This window comes from Caretta caretta, chromosome 17, assembly GCF_965140235.1.
Source record: "Caretta caretta isolate rCarCar2 chromosome 17, rCarCar1.hap1, whole genome shotgun sequence".
NCBI lineage: Eukaryota > Metazoa > Chordata > Testudines > Cheloniidae > Caretta > Caretta caretta.
Window position 1 is genome coordinate 7,532,868 of NC_134222.1, and position 14,326 is coordinate 7,547,193.

A 14,326-nucleotide genomic window follows, 5' to 3' on the forward strand; every position below is an offset into this window, starting at 1 on the left:
GTTCAGATGTTCCAGTCTGAATGCAGCCATGTGGGGTTATAAAGCATCATGAAAGCTGCTCTGCTGTTGGCTTCTTGCCCCCATAGGAACCCCGGGTAGTAACAATCAGATATAGGTCTAACTATCAAATGCGAGAAGAAACTAAAGCCAAAGAAGAAGGGGGAAGTTCCTTTTGAAAGAGCAATAAGCAAATGGGGAGTGCATGTGGGTGGGCAAGAAATCTTTCCTCTCCCCTCCAGTGAGAACGCTCAGTATCTGTGGCTCAGTAGGCAGGAAACGTAGTGCTATTCACAGGCCAGTAAGACTGTCGGACTGAACATGAGCAGTCAGAGGGAGCGTGAGGTAAGCTCCACCGTTGCCCAGCCCTTGACTAAGCGTTGCTGTGCGAACAAGGTGAGTGAGAAGCACGTCAGTAGAAAGGAAGAAAGCAAGCATTGAACTGGAGAGACTTGCGGTAGCAATCTGTTTATGGATAGGCTTCTTCAGCTAAAGATATGCAATATGGGCAGAAGCCTCACAATATACCCCAGACACGTTCTTGTGGTTAGCTATTGAGATATATGTCCTGTTCAGAACTGTTGCTAAGAGTCAGAAGCAGGGAAGGGGTTAAAGTTACTTAATGAGAGCAATTTTTTTTGCACAATAATTAGACATTGCACTATTTTATTATCATACTGCATTTGTACAGCAGCGTTAAAACCCCTTTAAGTAATGTTGGCTATGCTTCCTGCGGTGTAATCTGCCAAACAACACAGGTTATCCATGTCATGGACTTTAGTTAACATTGACGCAGACATTAGTCTTGAAATGCTAGAAGATCCCAGGATTGCTGGTTATGTTTGGCTGATAAGTGCACAGGATTGTAGTGATGCTACATTTTATTAATCTAATAATGGGTCTGTTTTTGAAGGGAAAGGATAAAATCTCACTTTAAAAGGGATGAAGGAGCGGAAGGTACAGTAGACACTAAGAAACAAGGCAGACAAGCTGAAGGAAACAATCCAAGTCTCTAAAACCCATCACAGAATGGAAAAGGATTAAAAAGAGAGAAGGCACCTAAAATTTCGAAGAGCAAAAAAGAGAAATAAGGGGTGGGAGAGAACAGAAAAGGTGAAATGAAGTGGCCGCTCCTATATACTATACAGTTTCAACTAGGTATAATATTCTTCATCACTGGGGGTTCGGAGCTGCTGTGTAGTGTTTCTGTATGCTCTTTGGCCCAGATTCAGCCTATATACTAAGGCAGGTGAGTATTTCCATTGAAGTGAATGGCACTACACACGTGATTAAAGTTCTGCTAAATATGTTGTGGATCAGTCACATTTTAAAACTAAAGCACTATCATAAGAACATAAGAATGGCCAGACTGGGTCATACCAGTGGTCCCCCTAGCCCACTATCCTGTCTTCTGACAGTGGCCAGTGCCAGATGCTTCAGAGGGAATGAACAGAACAGGGCAATTTGGAGTGTCCCAGCTTCCGCCATCTACTGTCCCACCTTCTGGCAGTCACAGATTTAGAGACACCCAGAGCATGGGGTTGCATCCTGGCTCAGAAGGAAACGGGGTTGGATTTTCCCGGGGGGAAGCCATTATTTCCTCTTTGAAAATTTTTGAATTGGGATTTTTCCAGTGAAAATTCCCATGGGAAGAAATTCCATTTTCTGGCCAGCTCTAATATTTACTATGTTTAGGTCAGAAAAATGTTCAGTTTCCATTAATTGCAGACCTGATTATATTTTGCCAACAACTCCTTCCAAGGAATACATTTAACAAGAAAAAAGGGAACATTGCTGGAATAAGAAAATGTGTCTAGTTCATTATTCATGTTGCTATGCTGCTATAATTCACAGGCTGGCCAATCAGTGCACACACTTGACAGAAGACAGCGCGCTTTGGTTTAGAGCTAGTTGAAAAATGGCAAAACTAAAACTAAAACAGGTTGCCGTTGGTTACAATCTATTTGTGACTCGATTGTTGAAAGAAATCAGGACCCAGCAGTTCCCTTTGAGAATAATAGGAGCTGTTGAGTTCTGAGCTGTGCGGAAACTGCAGGTGAAATCTTGGCCCTATTAAAGTCAATGAGAGTTTTGCCATTGACCTCAGTGGGGCAGGAATTTCACCCTTGGCCCTTAGTGGTGTGTGTGTGTTTGGTTGTTCCCCCCGCCCCCATTCTTAATGGACATTATTATAGTTCAGATCATCCGCTGGGGTAAATCAGTGTAGCTCTGTTGAAATCAGTTTCCACTAGCTGTGGATCTCTTCTATATCTCTTTACCTTTTGGGGCGGCTGGGGGAGGGAGGACAGTGGTTCTTTTCACCCTTGTCAGCATTATTTACCTGCAGAAAACCATTGTGACTACACTATAGATCTGCAAGCTTCAACCACACGTCCTTCCAAGAATGCCTGATTTCTGTCCATGGCCCAGCAGCACCTATTCTACAAACCCGAATGCTTCTAATTAGCTTCCAGTTACAGAATTCTATAGGATTGTTAACAAACACCTCTAGAAAAAATTCTCATTTGCTATTAAATTCCATAGCTTCTTGGAGTAACTTTTACAGAACCCTATGAAATTTCTCTCAAACCCTATTGGTTTGATACTTATTAAAAGCTATAGGATTGTTCCAGAAGGGAATTCTTTGTTTCTTTCTTCCCATCACATTAGATTCCTTACTCCTGTTCCTCTGCCTATGTTTCTTTTCCTCGATCAGTGCATGCACCAGTTCACCACACACTTTGCCACGTGCTACCACAGTGCACAGCTCTTCTGATTCCACATCAGGTGTCAAATCTTTCATATGATTTCCTGCATGTTTGACTAATCAATGCAGAACATCATCATGAAGGATAATTTTACCTTCTGGCACTTCTGGGACAGTATAATGAGGCCTGGTGTTTTCCATTTTTTTATTCTTCTACAAGAATCTACAGTTTTAGTCCCAGCTAATTGATTTGAGTTCATGGAGGAGGGTTCCCCCACCTCCCGTCCAGCGTCTTGGCTATTAATGGATTCTAGTGCTCTAGCATGGCTGTGTATTCAGTCTGTTTAGAGATTCAATATACTATCGTTCTGACCTTTCAGAAGCCGGGAAAAAACATTAGGACCAGCATGTTGATCCACGTGGAGACCAGTGTCGGGGCAGGTTGGAATTGTTTAATTTGGCTGGAGACATGGACTTACTGCAGGAGCAGGGATACTTGGAACTTCTGCTGCACTCTCCACCTGTGGTGCTTGACACGTTTACCAAACAGGAGGAAACTTAGCCTCACAACTATCCTGTGAGAGGTGGGGTGTAGTATTATCTCACTTCACAGACAGTGCAACTGAGGCACGGAGGCGGGTTTTCCAGAGGGAATGGGGTCCCTACCTCCTTTACACTCCTTTGAACATCCCAGCCAGAGTGTAAGTGACTTGATCTCCGAGGAGGTCTGTGGCAGAACCAGGAGCACAGGCCAGATCTCTTGGCTCCTAGTCTTGTGTTTTCATCACAGAACCATTTTTTCTCTTCTTCTTCTTCTTCCTCAAATGGGCTATGGATCCATGTTTTGTTTTGGAGGATAATTGAGGAACTGCCTTCTTTCTAAGGTCTCCAGCAATAACCCAAGGAGTGGGTGAGATTCATTCATGATCCCTCAAGTTTAGCTGTAGTTTGACTCTGCGCTTATGAGCCTAAAAAAAATAAAATCACCATGGCTAATCTCACATATATACATCCTTTAGAGACCACAGGCCAAATCCTCAGGTTGCGTAAGCAGACATCAATCCGTTGAAGCCAATGGAGTGATTCCAGTTTTTACCAGCAAAGAACCTGGTCCCTTGAGTGTCATTTGAATCCCAGTAATGTGGATTCTGTCAGCAAAGGATTCCAAAACACCCTTTGAAGGAGGGAAGGGGGACAAGAAGTGAGGAGGGCACAGACCAGGGAGCAGATATTTGAATGTTCACGAATTACCAATGCTCCCTTCCCTGGATGGCAGGGAGTTGGAAAAGAGCACTGTCTAATTAGAGGCAGCGAAATCCCAAAGTGGGCTTGTGAGACATGTTTTTATGAGTAATTTGTATATTTCGGCTCTATTTTTGACACAATCACCTAGAGTTATTCTTGTATTTTTTTTTAAGTGATGGCAGCAGCCGTATGACAGATTTGTTTAGGGTTAGAGCTGTTCATAAATTAAGTGGCATATAAAAATTAATTTTTCTTAAAAGAAATGCGTTGAGCTCCTTAAATTGCTCATTTAACATCACTGAAAAGTAATACTCCGCTTTCGAATGGACATCGTATTAACTTTAAAAGGCCTATTTAAAGTGACGGTTGTCAGTGAGTGAGAGCCAGATATGGTAATTCCAAGTTACAAATCAGAGTGAGGAAACTGAAGAATGGACAACCTTGTTAACACAAGCACGACGGAGGAAGCACCGGGGTCAGAGTGCCAACGCAGAAAGGAATAAAGACACAGCACCAAAAATATGTCCTATAATTAGGGCAGCTGTAAGAGTCAAGGTTGAAGATTCTTCACCATGACACGTCTGATATAGAAAAAGTGATGGCCAAGAGTAATCACTTACAAGCACTGAGCCTTAAAGGAGCAGCACTTCATTTATACTACATGGGGGGTGTGGGGTGAGAGAAGACAAGACAAAGGAAGAAAGGGACATGGGGCGGGAGAACGCAGGGCAGACTGGCACTGAAGGGGTGGGGGGCGGTGGGAAATTGCAGGGTCTGTTTCTAACACTCAAAGAGGCCAGCAAGAAAAAAGGCTGCTTAACAAAGAGATTTTCTGATAAAGGCGGAGTGGAATTATATTCCTGGATTCCAGGTATAGACCTGATTCTGACCTTTGGCCAGTAACTTTGATGGAATTACTCCAGATTTACATCAGAGTTAGTGAGAGCAGAATCAGCCCAATAAGCCTGGAGATACTTAGGGGTAGTTTCTTAAGACAGGAGGTTGCTTAATAACAGAAGTCTGTGTGTATACAGATTCACTGTATGCACAAAAAACCAAGGAGGTGATGAATCGATCTGGGAATAGGAAGAAATAGGGGGTTCAATGGGGTGTGCATGTGATGGGACAGGTCTGGTGTTGAAACGGCATCAGAACTGCCAGACTTCCGACTAACAGGTATTATACACAGCACAGCCAAATCCAGTGGCTGATAATAGGATCAGTCAATGAGATGCAAACTTCCTCCCTCCCTCCCTATCTGTCCATGAAATTCAGTTGTTCATGAAAGTGCAGCACTAAAAATAAACCATGCTCTCAACATCAGCATGCAGAGGAGACCCCCATCTTGTCCAGCCTGCATGGAAGTGGTGGGGTCAGCCACCCTCCACCCTTCCGACAACTCGACATGGGGTCAGGATACATAGAGGCAACGGCCCCTGTGGTGCTGACCTGGAAAAGCTGATAGAACCTGGCCTGTGTTATTTGATCTGTGGAGCCCTTACCCTTGATGCAGCTGTCGTTAGAGGGGGACCCCTGGCAACATGGCTGCAAAGGAACCGCATTGCCAGGCAGTGGAGAAAGGGGATGTTGCCGTCGGAAGAGCCGTCACTTTGGTGCAAATCCTCTCCCCAGATAAATCTAGCTTCCTGGGGACTCCTTGGGATCCATATGGATCCTTGGAGATTTCCTGGTTTCTAGCTCATTCGATGGGCTCCCAAGGCAACAATCAGGGAGAAACGCCAGCAGGGTGTCCTAGCAAAGATTTCATTTTCTTTAGCCACCTCCCTCAGGTCTTCCATGGGAGGGAGGATCCAACCCAACACTTAGGGAGGAGTAAAATAGAGACACTCTCTAGGGCAACCCTGCCAAAATCTTCACTGAGTGATCCCTTTGAAAGAATAAAAGAAATGAGCCTTGGATATATGCCTTAAACCCAAATTACTCTCCTCCTATATAGTTGAAATAGGAAGGTGGAGAAGAAATCGCCTAACCTGATATGACCGAGCTCCATCTCAAGGTCCTTGCCCTGCAATTTAGAAGTATTTTGGCTTACTCAGGTCAAGGTCTCTGGTGCGCTGTACAGTACAGACCTTGCCTTCCCTCCAAAGCGATACAATGTTGGTAACCAGTGTTACCAACTGCTGCCATAGATTGGTTTTCAGCTTTACTTTCATGTCCTCATTTTCGCCATAGATTGGGTTTCAGCTTTACTTTCATGTATTCTTTTTCGCTTTTAGGCACAAATCAGTCTCCAATGACAGAGCCCCAAATGGCATCTCTGGACACCCACTGTATCGCAGGACATCTGCTGCACTTTCGTTGCAATCGTTTCAAGTGCACTGCCTGCCCTGGAAAGGCTTCCCACTGGAAGACACTCTTCTTCCTCTCCTGGAAAGAACATCACTGTGTCACCAGAAAAGGAGTTTTCTCTCTAAGTGAGGGCTCCGACGCAACCAACTTCTCATGCAGCCCCCTTTGTCAGATAGTTTATTTTGCCTTTGTCTTTTTTGACCTGTACTTGGGGAGGCTAATTCGATTTTCCATTGAGAGGTGCAGATATCTATATTATTTTCCTAAAACTCCAGAGAATATGATAAATTTCTTTTTATTGCTTCCAGCTATGTTATTTAAAGTAATTAACCTTAATTTATAAATTTTTATATCAAACTGCCTTTTAACTTTTAGAACTGGCAGGAGAAGTCCATTTCCCAGGGCTCCTAATAGTTCTCCATTTAATCAAAATTCATCCATCAGATTCCAGTGTTAAATCATCTTTTAATTGGGAGTTACATTCTGGTTAATAGTTTTATAATTCGCCGCCTCTAATAGTTTTTACCACAGGGATCTACTCCATTTTTTCTCACTCTATTATTCCTGGTGTTCAGCAGGGACATTTTAAAAACCTTCACTTCCCCTGCCTCTTCTGTTAGTCGTCTTTGTTCTTTGTGATCTCATTAATTCCTGATAGCAAGTTCCCTTTCTCCTCATTACTGGAGCATAACTACCTTTATCACTTGGTGAAACCTTGCTCATTTCTACAAGTACTCTCCAATTTTTTTCCTCTCTAAAAAATAATAATCTGAGACTTATTTCAGCAAAGCAGGTTATATGCACTGTGCACAGTCCCAGAACCTGGAAATTATTTAGACCGTAAACTCTTTGGGGGCAGGGACTGTGTGTTTGTACAGCGCCTAGCACAATGAGGTCCTGATCTCAATTACAGCTTCTACGCTCTATCATAATACAAATAACAATAATAATATAAAAGAGAAAAATCCCATTTGTCTGGCAGGAATGCAGTATCTTCTTTTTCAGGAACTCAATGTCAGTCGAATCATCATCTCCTGACAAGCTTTTGCAGAAATTGCACTTAGTATCTTGACAATCAATAAAAATAAGAAAGATGGCTGTTATCTCCATTGGTGTTAAACTCTCATTACGTTGCAGCTGAGATACAGCAGAGCCTAAAATGTATTGATATCTGTATAAAGTGCTTTTGGGATCGTCAGGTAACAAGTGTTGTAGGAGTGCAGAACATTGGCGTTGTAACGAACTGGCTATTTTTTGTTTGTAACCACTGCCCTCTGTAGGGTAGAATCAGAACTGCTCTTCTGTGTGTCATAAACCCTATCTTACTAGCAGCTGATAGGGAGTCTCCTCTTGCTCAGGTGGTAGAGGCCTGTGTTTTGGGAGCAGAAGGAACTGAGTGCTTAGTGTTGCCATGAAGTACTGAGTGGTCATGGGGTGCAGCTCAGAGATAGCTGGGAAGTGGATTTATTACAGTGTTTTTTAAAAATACATTGTGAACGGAGAGCTCCGTATTTTTAAAAACCCCAAGGGCTCATTTTCCAACTTTGTGTAGCATTTTCCCTCTCTCTTTGGTGTATCCACCTTCCCTTAAAAGTGATTCGAGTGCACAGCCCACTGCTATCTACAACCAGAAATGACCATACATTACTTTTTGCAACTGTTGTGAACTACTGTGGATTCCATCCTGTTCAAACCAGTTTTACATGGTGCAACTCCATTGATATCAGAGGGATTACTGCTGATTTACATCATTGTGGGCGAGATCAGAATCAGACCCTCTCTGTAATTTTTAATGCCAAACACTGGACCATTTGCATGTGAACTCTGCAGCCCTAGCGCCTCATTGTCAGGCCCAGTGCATGCAAATGCCCTCGCTCAGTGCAGCTAAGCAGTTAGGACAGTGCTACATTAGCGCGGTATCCTAACAAAACAATAAAAAGAGCCTGAAGAGAAGTAAATAACATTGTATTCGAGGTAATAAACCCAAGCCTGTCGTTTTTCAAAAAATGCCTAGAATTAGTGTAAAATTAAATTTGAAACCTCAACCCTCCAAGGGCTGATTCTCAATTTGCAGATCCACAAAATCACTGCAAATTACCCTACCAATCCTACTGACAGTCTTATAGGAATATGTTATATTGACTACCCAAAGCCAGCCTCTCTGCAAGGAAGAGTCCATTGTAAAGTGCCATCAGTAAAAGTGAGGAAAAACAATCTACTGAGGTTTATATTATCGCCCCTTGTACAGTCCTGTAGAAACATTTCATATATAACATTCTATAGGAAAAATATGACGGACAAGTGTAAACAGAATTATTGTACAATTACACTGCCCTCAGAATAACTCTCCATAGTAATTTTTATGTCTCCATAAACCACTAGTGCTGCAGTATTCTTTTAGACCTTTCCTCCCCTCTCCCTCATACAGTAATGTAATAATTTTCCCCACTTAAAGTATACATCAGCACAGTAATCTGATATGATTATGATTACAAAATACTCCAGTTGTTTTAATTGTCTGGTGTTGAGATCACATCACCAGAAACAGACAAGATCTTATCTCATGTATGACTTGTATCCCGCCTGACTGTTGCAATATTTATGTTAATAAGGATAGCAGACAATAGCCAAGCATTAAGTCCTCAGCCGTGGTGACTACATTGAGAAGAAAACAATAATTTCACAGACTGCTGGCCACCTTCGTCTTTGAGTGCAGTGGCAAATAAATAAATACAGGTTTAGCTTTTAGCTAGGTACAGGAATTTGTCTAAGAAGTTTTTAGGTTGGGAACACAGATGTATGATTTCAAGATTTCTTATGAGAAATATTACAGTAACTCAGCAGCTAAAAAGTCCCCAAAGCTTGGGACTGTATCTGAAGGAATTACCATAGAAATCTAAACCATTATTTTCCCTCTTGTGTGCATAGCAGGCATATTATTACCTACTCTTTTGTTGCTGTTGCAAACATTTCCCGGGACAGACCTGATTGTCAATTAATTTTTGACAGAGGTCAGAGTATGTCTGAGTGAAACTAAAAGAGGTCTGAGGCTTATATCAAAAGACCGACAGCACTGACAATAGCCTGTTTACACACCCAGCACATTGGAACACATTAATTAGAAGTATTTGTGAGATGTTTGTAGCCGGCAGAAGCTTTAAATGCTTTTGGTTAAGATCACGTGGTTCTTGGTGCTGGGTGGTTCTTCTTATGGAATGCATCTGTTGGGGAGGGGGAGACTACAGTGACTGGCCGTAGCTTTCTTGGTTGGAAATTTTTGTGGCTGGATACTTAGCATAATTACGATTAAGTGTTAGGCTGTGTCTACAGGAGACTCCTTTGGGAAACCTCCCCTGGGTGCTGTTCCATCAGTGCTAGCAGTCATCAAGCCCTGTTCAGACAACAAGATCTATATGGCATGGTGGTCTTGTCTACACTAGCGCTCCCGACTTTGCTATCACAAGTGCTTGTGCAATTGTGGACTGTTCTTCTCCCTGACCCCAAATCTAGTAAAGGCAAGGAAGGTCTGGAATGAATGCTTTCATTTTTTTCTGTCATGCCAATATTCTCCAGAGGAGATGGATGCTGTGAAATAGTCGCTGCATTTAGCAGTGTATCTGTCTGTGAAATCTGTTTAAAATATGGTCAAATAATAAGGGTAGGGTTTTCAAAGGCACATAAGAGAAGCACCAAACTTCCGTTGAAAATCAATGGAATATGAGTGCATAACTTCCTTAAGCCCTGTAAACAGTTCCCCTCACAGTTCCCTAGTGTCGGGGCATGGCGTGACAGACACTCCGTGCCTCAGTTTATAAGGTGTGGTAGTCAATCCAGAGGTCCATGCCATAAACTCAGTGTACAGTCTTTAAACAGTTAAATAATAACCAACTCAGACTCTATCTGTCCACATCTTCAAACAAACAAACAAACAAACAAACAAACATAAAAGGTGGATACTTAGTTGCTGCGCTTTAAGACCAGGACCTAACCTGCTTCTTGGTTAGCACTGGGGAGCTCTTCCACTATCCCAGTCTCACCCCCCATTACCCTCACAGGTAGCAGGCCAGACTTTAACTGGCCTGCTGGCTCCCTATTGGTCTCTGTCCCTCTTGGCCTTTCTAGGCTTCTGGAGGACTAAATCTTACTGGGAGCATGCCCCAAATGAGTTTCCTTGGAGCAGGGCATGTCAGGGCACTCATGCCTCCAGCATGGGGGTGAGACAGCCCTGTCACAGGCCCCTCTGGAAAGGTGTAAATATTAAGGAACAAATGACTGCCTATAGGGAAATCATTTTGACCCCAGTTCTGGAAAGCACATGTATTTATTTTTTTATATTTAAAGTGATAAAAAAAGACACCTAGCCACGGCTCGAGACACCCTAACGCATTCATTAAGTATGCATTGCAATAAAATCCCAGCAGTACTCAAATAATCATTTCAGCAGCCAGCCTGACAACTAGAAAAACTCATTTTCACCTCTTCCTCCTTATGGGACGTGCCTAACGTCAAGTGCGTGCTTTAGGCCCATTGATTTAAGTGGGATTTAAGCATGTGCTTAAATGCTGTCCTGAGTAGAAATGTTTCCCTGAATTGGGGTCTCTAAGAAGTAGGAATTAAAATATATGGATTTTTTCCTTGTTAGTATCTAGCTGCACCCAGCCCAGGGTCCCTACTGCCATTAACCTCTTCCTTTCTAGAGGCATTTTCCATACCCTGCAGGATTCAGTGGGGAATAATAACCTTCCTATAGAATTTTTGAACTATCCTATAAAAGTTATTTTCCTCCTATAGAAATGTTTATTTAAATAAAAAATCTATAGGAAAGTATTCAGAGTAACAGCTGTGTTAGTCTGTATTCGCAAAAAGAAAAGGAGTACTTGTGGCACCTTAGAGACTAACCAATTTATTTGAGCATAAGCTTTCATGAGCTACAGCTCACTTCATCCGAAAGCTTTCAGCTCACGAAAGCTCATGCTCAAATAAATTGGTTAGTCTCTAAGGTGCCACAAATACTCCTTTTCTTTATAGGAAAGTATATTTCTCTGTTTAATTCTATATGTTTCAATAGTCATTTGTATAGAACCTTACTTAATTTCTAAAGGGGTTCATCCCTATTATGCAATTTTTCCATAAGGGAACATTAATTATATTTTTGCAACACCCCCGTGAGACAGACAGGCAGTATCATACATATTTTACAGAGGTGAAAACTGAAACACGGATAGGCTAAGTGATTTGCCTAAGATCAGAGACCAAGTCAGTAGCAGAGTTGGAGCTGGAACTCAGAGTCCTGACTCCCGGTGACCTACAGTTACTCTGTTAAATACTTCCTGTTAAATACTTTCTGTTGTGTGGATCATGTATCACGAGACCATGAGTTAATGTTTCAATGTTAAACAAGGGTCCTTTTTGTCTAAAACCCTTCCTAGAGTCATACTTACTGTCTCCTCCTTATTGGTTCAACACTGCAAGATGCTGAGCACAGAGGAGCTAATCCAGCAAAACCCTTAAGCGTTTGCCTCACTTTAAGCACGTGAGTAATCCCAATGAAGTCACATGCTACAGGCCCAGATCCTCAAAGATGTTTAGGCACCTATCTTCCCTTGATTTCAACGGAAGTTAGGCACCAAAATACCTTTGAGGATCTAGGCCTAAATCCCTTGCTGGATTGGGGCTAGCATGCTCAACCCCTTTGAAAATCTAGCCCTAAATTCAGATTAATCCAATCAGTGATTTAAATTGAAGATTGACTGGGCATTAGATGTTGATCCTTTTCATTTCATGTGCCTGTGTGCATATATATTTACTTTGAATATTTGGCCACTTAAAATATTCATCAACTATTTTCACTTTGTTACTCTTCACTTATGCATTTTGAACATCTCCTCTCAAGTCAGTCCAGTCTCCTCTTTCATGAATCCTTATCTCTGTCCTATGGGCATCTGTATCCCTGTCCTAATGTTCCACTGTATGAGCATTGAGCTGTTCATAACCCTAATCATACAAAACCAGATGATTTATTATTGAAGTGACAGAAAGAAGGCACAAAGTGTTAGGATAAAAGAGAAAAGATAAAGTGGTACTGGAAGTTTCATCTCTATTAGCTGAAGTGCATGGTGGTACCAAAATAATAAAGTTAGGGTTACATAAATTGCCCTTCATTAAGGCCCTGCAACAAATGCTATAAAAATGGGCCTCATTTAAGTCAGTGGTCTTCTTGTGTGAGCTCATTGCAGGATCAGGGCCTTAATGACTGCCAGTGTATAGCTAGAAATCTGAGAGTCATCCGAGAGAAATGTTTAGAGGTTTTGGTTCAATGTTACACTATTGCCAAACATTCAAAAATCATGAGATACCCTTTAAAATCATGATTTAAAAAACAAGCGAGCATGTTTTAGGTTCTTTTTGTTGGGCTTCTGAGTTTTGAGCCTTTAAGGTTCGTGTCTGCGAACTTTCCTCTGCAACCACAAGGGCTGAAAACTTATTTTTAAAAGAAAAAAAAAAGTTGAAATTTTCACATATTCAGTGGACGCTCAGACTTTAAGAATAAACACCAAAAATCACAAGACTTCTGGTAAAATTGCAAGAGTTGGCAACACTAAGTTTTGCTCTGTGCAGCAAAACTATGCACATACTGATAATTCCCCCAATGAATAATGCTTCTGTTAGAAAGATATCAGTTATCTGATTTCTGGAAGATTATCGTTATTTTCGTGATATAAAAATAGACGATGGATAATGAGGTTTGGATTTGATGCTATTTGCCAAGCCTACCTTAAATTAGAATTAGATGAACAGTTCTTAGGATCTGCTATTGCATTATTTAAGCACCACAGCTGGGAAAAGAAAAAGAAAAATCCCCACCACAGGTCACTTCACATCCCTTTCCTTAGGGCTTACTTTATTTCAAGAAACAAAACTAGAGCAAATCAGTTCCAACTGCTGGGCAATAGACACCCTAAATCTTTCAAGCTTTAGCCAGCTGGGTTAAAAGCAGATACATTATCTCCCTATTGTCGCCACCTTTGCATTAGCTTCCCCTTTCTTTTTGTAGTCCCACCCAGATCAGCCGTGTCACTGGAACCTGGTAACTCCTTGAGCGCCTTCTCTTCAGCCTTGCAGCCACGCCACCTCGTTCAGCAAGATCTGACAGACTAAGCCAGGTTCAGCCAGATTAGTGTTTGAATGAGCTCTCCCCAAAACAGCTAGGTGCTCTAAATAATGGTCCTGCTAGAGTGGAGTCTGTATTATGCCACCACCACCCCAGCTTGGTAGTAGGGCTGCTGAAAGTGCTAAAACTGAGGACCTGACCAGTTGTGATCATTAAAGATCCCATGACACTGTTTGTAAGAATAAGGATGTTACTGACCACAGTCCAAGTTGTGACAGGTTTCAGAGTAGCAGCCGTGTTAGTCTGTATCAGCAAAAACGACGAGGAGTCCTTGTGGCACCTTAGAGACTAACAAATTTATTTGTGCATAAGCTTTCGTGGGCTAAAAACACTTCATCAGATGCATAGAGTGGAAAATACAGAGCAGGTATAAATACACAGCACATGAAAAGATGGGAATTGCCTTACCAAGTGGCGGGTCAAATTGTCCAAATTGTGTAACTACATTTGGGTTACCTAAATCTTCCTTGCAGTTCTAACTGGATAGAGTACTCTTCTCAGCGTATTCTCAAACATGGCCACATTTGTATGTTGGGTGAAGTGCTCTGTATACATACCATAAAGCACTTGGAGTTGACAGATGTAGGTTTTGGCAGGGAGAAGGTAAACACTCCCTGTGGTTTCGGAATGACTACAGCTGCCTGCCCTGATTGTCAAGGTACCAGGGCAGAACCGGCTGTGGCAAATTAAGTAATCTGCCTCGCCAGCATTCCTGAGGAGAATGCTGTCAGAGGAAGCTGGACTGGCTGGCTGGCATTAGGAGCTAAACCCTCCTTGAACAGAGGAGGAAAGTATTAGCTGGAACCCCCTCCTCCTTTTGTTTTAATTAATTCAAACATTGGCTGTGTGGAGCTGTCATTTTTGGAAAGGCTAACAGAAGCCCCTTTGAACTCTGT